The sequence below is a fragment of the Hipposideros armiger genome, unplaced genomic scaffold (assembly GCF_001890085.2).
Source record: "Hipposideros armiger isolate ML-2016 unplaced genomic scaffold, ASM189008v1 scaffold_307, whole genome shotgun sequence".
NCBI lineage: Eukaryota > Metazoa > Chordata > Mammalia > Chiroptera > Hipposideridae > Hipposideros > Hipposideros armiger.
The window spans coordinates 448,256-457,817 of record NW_017731657.1 but is presented as its reverse complement, the minus strand read 5'-3'; positions in this window follow the sequence as shown (position 1 = coordinate 457,817).

Genomic DNA, 9,562 nt, shown 5'->3' with positions numbered 1-9,562 from the left:
TATTTGGCCCATTCTCTCTTTTGCTCTTATCTAGCACTGAGTACACTGATGATAGAGGATTTCAAAAGGTTATGCCAGCTCATTGGCCTTCCTGTTCCCAGATCAAAGAGGTTCTACAAAGGGACCACACCATGTGAAATAGAATTTAAGATTCCTTGCTCAACCATTACATCAGAGTTCCAATTTGGAATCTTTGAGGTTGGCTACTTCCATAATTAGACACATTTGATGGTTCCTTTTTCCACCTTTCATTCCCAAGCCCTTCATCTTGTATTATTTCTAAATGTGTCTCTCTCTACAGTCAGTGACTTGCTGTCTCTTTGATTACTGGTCCCTCTGGCCCTTTGTCTCCTACCTGTCCTCTTGCATCATCAATAAACTGTCATTAGATGCTTAATAAATTACCAGAATTTCTTTCATGCGAAGCATTTGAAGAGTCAATTACCGATTGGTATGTCCAGGGAAAATCATATTTTGATTAAATTGGGCTTATGACTGTAGATAGGAAATACACTTTTTGTGATAGGCAGATCACCAAATCAAATGGAGAATGCATCTCAAGGCATTTGTCTCATCTCATTACCCATTCAGAACTATGAATTTTATAATATTTAATTTTCTGTGTATTTTTTCTAGTAAATGAATGAAGTAAAATGAGAGTTAGTGGTCTATTACTTTTATTAGGTTGCAAGACTGCACCAAGCACTGTAGAGAGCAATGAAGAATATGAATTATTTTAGAAGATAATTAAAGGAAAACCTAAGTAGACTAATTCCCCCCATCATTTGTTCATTTTATGCAATGTAACTTTTTAAAATTTTCTGTGGAACAGAACAAAGAGGGTTGGTTTTTGTGTGTGTGTGTGTGTGTGTGTGTGTGTGTTTTCAAAGAGCATGTAATTTTGATACAATTAGTAATAATAACAATGCACTAATTGCATAAAATAATACTCTTGGATGCCATATATTTATTGGATAAATAATTACAAGAGTGCTCTGGACTCAGTCTGCAATTCTCTTCTTTATCTACACCCCTCTTGAAGTGATCTTATCTACTCCTACATAAATGCTAATCTATACTTCTGATTTCCCATTTATATTTCTTGCCCCAACCAGTCCACAATGCATATGTCCAAATACCTACTCAATGTTACGCATGTTCGTTTAATAGTTATGTCAGATTTAACCTTAACAGACAGACTGAACTTAACAAATGGACTGAACTCTTAGTTTCTCCTTCCAACCACTCTTCCACAATGTCCCTCATCTCTGCACATGTCACCAACATTCTTCTAGAGGCTAATCCTAAAACCTTGAGTTTACCCTTGACACCTCTTTTTCTCTTACTTCTCACATTCAATTTATCAACATACCCTGTCAGGTAGACCTTTAAAATATTCCCCAAATTGGGCCATTTTTCACATCTACACATCCATCTTCGTCCTAAACACCATCACCTTTTACCTGACAGCAGCAATGGCTTCCTAACAGGTTTTCCTGCCTCCATTCTTATCCTCTATTGTCTAATCTCTAGTCAGCAGCTAGATGACCTTTTAAACATTGATCAGATCAATGCCTTCCAAAGGCTTCTTGGATTATGTAAAATAAAACCTGAAATCTTTGTCATGGCTTACAAGGCTATCAGTGACCTGGCCTCTAACTATCCTTCTGTTATTCTCTCACTGTCATCCCATCTCCTGTCTGCTGCACACTAACACCCCAGGCTAGCTTTGTTCCTCATGCTGGACTTGCTGCTCCCTGTGATGAGGGTGACTAGACACTTTGGTTTGCCCTGGGGCACAAATGATGTCAGCTGAGCTGATGATTCCTGTGGTTTAGTATCATGACTCCCTGAAGACAGTTTCATACAATAAGCCAGAATAGGCCTGAGAGGCCTCCACTTTCCAGTAATGCCACTTCTTGGCATGGCCTTGTCTGATAGTGTGTGAGTAGCATGTGCAGTGAACCAAGTTTTCACTTTAGCAGGTGGTAAAACATAAAAAATGACCAAGAATATTCTGTTACTCTTCTTTCTGAATGCCATGTAACTAAGGCCTTCATTTCAAAGGGGCATGCAATGGACCCGTAAGCACATGACGAGGGACACCTCACTTCTAGTCTCAGCTGATGGTGGAGGAAATACATAATGCTACCTACTCTGGCTACAAACACTGGCATAGCCCAGCCCCAGCCTGTGAGATGCATACAGTCACCAGGTTGCCAATGAGGGGTCAGTGAGTAATGAGAGGAGTTATGGTTTAAGTATATATGAAATCTATGTAGAGAATGAGACTAAGCAGTCATTCTGTAGAGTAAATAAAGTATAAAGTGAATACTCTTAACACAGAGGTTTGGTTATTGTTTGCTAGTGACATACAACTATTAATTAATTTCTGATAAAGTTTTTTTAATTTTTGAAATAGATATTTCAACAGTAATGAGCTAAACAAGGTATGTTAAATAAAAATGAAAGTGCTGATTTCTCATTTCTCATGTTGGCCTGAACACTTGACTTGCCCATGATGCTTATCAACATTCACTGTTTACTTTGGGGGCCATAAATGATATCACTGACATGGGAAAAACAGAAGGCATCAATCTGCTGATGAAGCATCAGTGTCTATTTCAAAAGTTGGTGGTTAGTTTAAAGCCTGAGTCCAAAAACAAAATAACAATTTAACTGATGCAGCTGAAGAATATATGTTTATGAATCACTCTGAGAACCATGACTTTTCATTTAGATCAAAGGATTTCAATTTTAAATTAATTGTATTTATTTTCAATTCATGTTTTCTTTTCTATGAATGAAAAGTGAAGCAGTAGCTGTTAACATGCTGGATTTATTGGTAAAAGAAGTGATGCCAGTTTCCTATCAGTGTCATCAGATGCTTCAGACAGAAAATCAATTAGTCTAATAATGGTTCAATTTTTCATACAATTCATGGAATCAAAGCAAAGCTTTGGAAGTTTATTTTGTTAAAGAAGGAACATTTGAAATTATTGAATGCTACTGTAAAATCAATTTAAAAGTATAACATTGAAGCCACAATTATTTGTTTTGTTGTGTTAAAAATATAAATTTAGTGGAGTATAGTATCATGGTAAAAACATAATTGTCACAAAGTTAAGAAGGCTATGGCACAGGTATATACTAGGAATTGACTGTGATGTACACATAACTCATGACTGTGTTAAAAAAAGTTGGGATATTCCACTAAGGAAAATAGAAGCTGTAGCTGTAAACACACACACACACACACACGCACGCACGCACGCACGCACACGCGCACACACGTGCACACACACATACACTGTGACTGAACACCAAAATGTGATGACACTGACGTTAAATATTAAATGCTTTTTTTTGAGATCCATCACCAAACAGGTTTTAGAAATATTTATACTTTTGAAGAACTGCTTTTTAAATTAACCTTCTTGTCCCATAAAGATATTGTGCATTTTTATAAATGGTCCCAAATTTTTGTTGTATTTTGTTCACAATCAGTTGAAAATCTCGAATCAAATTATTAAACAAATGACGTACCTACAGACTTCAGCTTTTGGATCTTTTAGCAAATTGCAATTATAAGTACAAAGTGTGCAAATAAGTTGAAAAAATTTATCCTTACAAAAAGCAAGGGAGGAACTGAACAAATCAAAGAATAAGGCCTCAAATATTACAGAAAATATAATTATGAAATTTCATAATTGTGCTTGGGAATAGCTCGATTTGTGGGAAGAATCTTAAAATAAAGTTTCTATTTTTAACTGGATAAATCTGTATTATATACTGGACTCATATAAAATTGAGAAGGTTTAGTATTTTACTGCATCTGTATCTGGCAAAACATTCAAAAAATCATAAATAGAGACAACTTATTTGAAGAGCTTTGTCTTATATAAAATATTTGTCAAAGAACAGAGGCAAAAAGACAGTACCTGTAAAAATATTTGGCCTGAAATATTTGAATATCTCAATATGGAAAAAATAGATTTGAGAGTATTTTCCATTTTGCAGAATATGCTCGGAGGCTACCTGGTAGGTACCTTAACATTGATACAGAAAATGCTTTTCTCATTTCAAAATATTGTGGTGTAGAGAGAAAAATTAATTGAAGATGTCAAACATTTCAAATTTATTAACCCTAAAATGCAACTTGGAAGAAAATCACAAGAAATTTGTGAAAAAACTAAAGCAGCCATATTGAAAAATAATGCATTCTTTTAAAAAATAGCTTGTATTATTCAGGATTCTACACAGAAACAGACCCAGTATGATGGGCATATATATGGAAAGAAACTTTTTATAAGTTATTGACTCACATGATTATGGAGGCTGGACATCCCACCATCTGCCATTTGCAAGCTGGAGACCCAAGATGTCCAGTGGTGAAGTGTCAGTCCAAGGACAGAAGAATGATGTTTCATTTTAAAAACAGTTAAAAACAGTCAGGCAGAGAGATGGAATCTCAGGCCTCCAACAGAATGGATTAGGCCCACCCACATTGGGGAGGGCAATCACTTTACTCAGTCCATCAATACAAATGTTCAACTCAACCGAAATACCTTACAGCCACACCCAGGATAAGATTTAACCAAATATGTGGGCAGTCAACCAGGATACACAAAAATTAACCTTCACAAAATTGACACACAATTTTAACACGCAAGTTGACACACAAAAGTAACCATCACAGGGCTGTAACATGGTGGTAAGATAGATTACGGCTAAGAAACTGATTAAAGTATGTGGATATAAATTTAGGATAATTACCTGGCTTATGCTATTTTTAAATGTTCAGATAGTTAATATTGTATTTTTGTTTTGCTTATGTTTTAAATGTTTGAGTGATAAATATTAATTTTTTTCTCTTGACTTCCTAGATACATGAACCATATTAATCCTTTCTTTCTTTTTTTATTTGTCTTTGTTTAAGATAGTTTGAGGTGGATTTTCCACCACTTGCAAGTCAATGAATCCTAACACCATACTTAATAGCACTCCTGAAGAAATAGGGAGATAATGTTTGTGAAGCATAACATCATTAATTCTCTATAATGGTGCCGATTCTTATAATTTTAGCAAAATAAATAAGTTCCAATAGAGTTGTGTCCAAATGTCAAGGCAGCATCAAGTCACTAACAATATTTTCAATACAATTTGGATAAGACTAATTAGCTCTCACTCAACTTTTTCCCTGTAGTTTGCTACTTTTGCTGATTACTCAGCCCTCAGAGCAGCAATCAATATTCATGTTAAAGAGTTTGAAGCAGCTGGCTGGAGGAGTAGGCTGAGAAGTTGGTAATCTTTGTAGTATAATTTAAGATCCACCTAGAAAACCAACTATCCAAACATATTTTCTGAATCATATGTGATTTTATGTGAACCTGAATGATACTTGAATTTTCACCCGCTTTGACTATTGCCTCCTCTAGCCTATTTTTGGTCTTGATGCAAATGCTTGTGGAAGGAGAACTATCATAGGTAATTAGACATTTATATTTTTATCCAACAAAAATTTATTGAGCATTTATTATGTGCCAGGCACTGTTCTAGTCACCTGTTATGCATCAGCTTAAAAAATTAAATGTCAAATTTCATGAAGTTTATAATCTGATGGGGGTAACAGAAAATAAACAAGGATATTTTTAAGTAAATTAAATAGTGTATTAGAAGGAAATAAGTGCCATGGGGGAAAAAAACCCAATATATGTTTAGATCATGTTATGGTGGATAAGTAAAAAAGCAGAGATTGGATTTCAGTGTTAAATAAGGTGGTGAGAAGCCTCAGGGAGAAGGTAGAATTTAAGCAAATACTTAAAACAGAGAAAGCAGCTGAAATAGAAGCCCTAAAGTGAGAGTGTGTCCAGCATGTTTGAGGAATAACAAGGAGGCCAGTGTGGCTCACATGAGTGAGCAAGAGGCAACATAGAGGTGATGACATTGCAAGGCTTTGACTTTTACTCTGAATGAAATGAATGCATTTACAAATTTCTCTTCTTCCTGGTAAGAAAGTATCCTTTAGTTTGGAGGGAACTGGAAGCCTGGGATAATATGTTATATAGGTGGAGCACATATTTGATGGTAAAAGATGAAATAACTCATCATTATCCCTAGGAACACTTTTGATAGTAGAATACATTTACGCAAAATGGACTGAAATAAAACAAAAGGATTCTAGCTGGAGGAAGAGAAGTGGCAGTTCGTAACAGGCTAGTGACAAAACATCAAAGCCTTGGACTGTGTTATTTGATTGAATGAGGCTCAGTCTATTTCCATGGTAGCCTTTGCAAAAAGTGATTGATTTTCATCACCTTAAGCTGGTGCACTTTCCACACTGCTGGAAGGCTAATACAAAGGAGGACCAGATACAATGTTTCTTAATATGTGCCCATGGACCACTGGCATAGTATCATTGGGACACTTGTGAAAATGCAGATCTCTGGACTCTCCTCAGGCATACTGGATCATGCTGGAATCTAGTCTAATAATTATGCTGTAATTTCATGCATCTAAAGTTTGAGAACACTAAATAGAAAGACAACTTCTTAAGGGTCTCTCTGACTCTGGATTTCTATATATGTAGAGTTTCTCATACCAGGTCCCCAAAATGTTCCATCCTGGTGTATTTTAATTATGGTTTTCAGGATCTTCAGATCAGATGAAAAGGAAAGAGTCTAGAAAAATGCCTGAAGATATTGTCACAGGGGAAAGGAGATGATTTAAATATATTTTAAAATTATTGTTTATTTCTATAGCTATACAATCATTAAAAATGTTGTATGTAGTTCCCGGTTATAGGTCACCTTTTCATAGTGATGTTTAGATTGAGCAGATATTAATTCCTCTGAGTGTGCCATTGTTGATTGTGATTATTTGAGCCAATGAGAGGTACTGATGGCTAAGTATCTGAGATCTATTGCCTTGTTAACAGCCAATGACAACATAATCTAAAGAGACTTACTATTTGGCTTTAGAAAAAGTATCAAACTAAAAGTATAATTAAAATGTTTATTAACTGGCCAAGTTGAAAAGGATAGGTTAAGACTTATGTGTCTGAAGAGTGGCAATAACTTGTTTCCCATTTTGTCTTATGGCCCACCTTGCCCCATGGAATATCCCCACCTACTCTATAGGAACTGTGGAAATGGGCTCACTAATTTTCCATAATTTTTAGTTCCAGCTCCAAAAAGACTTAAAAAATCCTTTACTGCAAAGCCAGCAATTATTGAAATTCTCTAATTACCTTGTCTGAGAACTTTCTTCGTAGCAGGGTGAGGCAGACCGTCTCTTGATTTTTTTAAAGGTCAAATTACCTTGCTTCAGTATCTTCTGGTGATGGGCCAAATGAGACTAGCTTAATTTAATATGTCTTTGCTGCCTTTCTTTCAATCCAAAGGGGCATCCATCATGGGTTTCTCATTCTGACTGATATTGATCAGGTAATTGCCCTCAGCTTGTCAAACTATCATGATTTTTATAAGAATGTGTCTTTTCCAGAAGAAAGTAGACCCGGAGAGAGATACATAGATTTTGATTAGAAATCTGCCTAAAAGCAAGTCCAAGTAGAAGGCAAAATTGAAAAGGAGACAGAGGAGTTAGGGGAAGGATGAGGGTGAGTGGAGAAAATTGAGATAGTGTTGCTTCCTTCTAAAATGCAGTAATGTGAATTACAACAATCCAGTTGCTACAATTCAGAAAAAAGTTCCAGCCCAGCACATAACACATTTCCGTGCAAGCCTGTTTTGACAGTAGCCAACTGTGTGGTTATTCAAAGTAAGTGTTAAAAAAAAATTAAAAATACCAGCCTTATTTAATTTTCTTTCTCAGGATCAAGGTGAATTCTATGCTTGTGGCTCAGGACCATAATTTTCCTTTTTTTTTTTTTTTTTTTGCCAGCTCAATGTAAATAAACATTAGCCAACTCTTTAATTTATCCTAGATTATTAAGGTAAAGATGAAATCCAAAATAAAAGAAAAAAAACTCCTGCCAGGAGAGGATTACTCCAGGAAATTGTCTAATGTTGACTTGGGGAATATCTTCTTAATGGGGCCAATATTCAAAGCCCAGGGGCATCCTGAGAGAAAGACATTTCCTTTAAAACTAAGCAGTGTATGAGACAAATTCAGCTACACGGTTTTATGTGAAATAGAGCAAGGTTACAAAAGCTCATGTGAAGAGTCTAGAAAGTCAAAGTGAGCCCACATCTAGGGTATTATTATAGTTAACAGCCTGTTCCAAGTAGTGCTGCGTGTCCCTGAGCTGTATCAAGCCAGCAGGGAGAGGCAGCCTGCTGCAAAGCCTTCATATAATCAACCACATCCCTGCAGATATTCAAGACTAGCTTGATACCCTTCAATTGAGAGTGCTTAAGAGTAAAGAATGCAGCTTTGTCACCTTCAGAGAATTCTAGAAATAGTCACTTAAACCACCAGTACCTTCAATGAAGTTGCTTTAAAACAGTTGACTCTTTATCCAGTTGTTTTGGTGTGTTTTTTTTTTTAGATCCTCATTGGTCTTAGGCCCTCTTATATTTGGAAGTATTGCCCCAAATACATAAACTCTTAAAATATATACTTATGACCCACATTAAATCTTATATTGGTATAATTTTGTTTTTCAAAAAATATTGGTAAGTTTGTTTTTGAAATTATTTGGCTACAAGTAATTGAATTGATTCACAACTTGTTATGAATTCTCAGCGGTCATCAAGCACAGGTGACATTTAACAATGTGAGAAAATCTAGGCCTACAAATTGTTTTCAAATGCAGTGAAATTTTAACAAATACTAAATTTAACAATTAATTATGGTGGCATTATATCATAACATGTAGGTTCATATTAGAACATTTAATAAAATTCATTCAGTGATTTTGGAATTTTTTGGAGCCAAATTTGTTATATATTTTGAGCAAATGCTCAATCTTATACCACATCTTGGATGAATGTTTTCCAATCTTGGTTCTTCTAATGGCAGTAACGTAAGTATAATAAAAAATATTGTGTGTTGGGTCTTTATTCAGATTTGCAATAGAATTTTTAAGTTTCCCTTTTGCAAAGTAAATCTTGTGTTGCTGCTCATCTCCTATTAGGGGCCAGAAATGTCCTGAATAACTGGACAACCGTTGGACTAGTTACCTGTAATGAATGTAGAAAAGCAGTGTAACACAAAGACAAATGCAATCCTGGGCTCCCCCTGAAACTATGTGTCTATTCCCCAGAAAAAGATCATAAAAGTTGAGGTAACTGAGAAAGAAAAAGAAGACGCAAGGAAAATGACTAAAAAAATGGAAAGTGGTTTTTCAGTTTTCATTCCTGGGTTTCAAGATTTCCCTTTCCACTTTAAATTTTTTCTAGCACACTCTCCTTTTTCTTACCTATGTCTCAAAAGGATTGCCAATGGCTAACACAGTAAACACACATAAATGCAGCAGATCAAAGATTTATTCCATTGTGTTTCTTCACTCTCCCAGTTTGCTTCTCCCAGGAAAACACCAATTACTGACTTAGCTGTGTTTGTGTGTGTGTGTGTGTGTGTGTGTGTGTGTGTGTGTGTG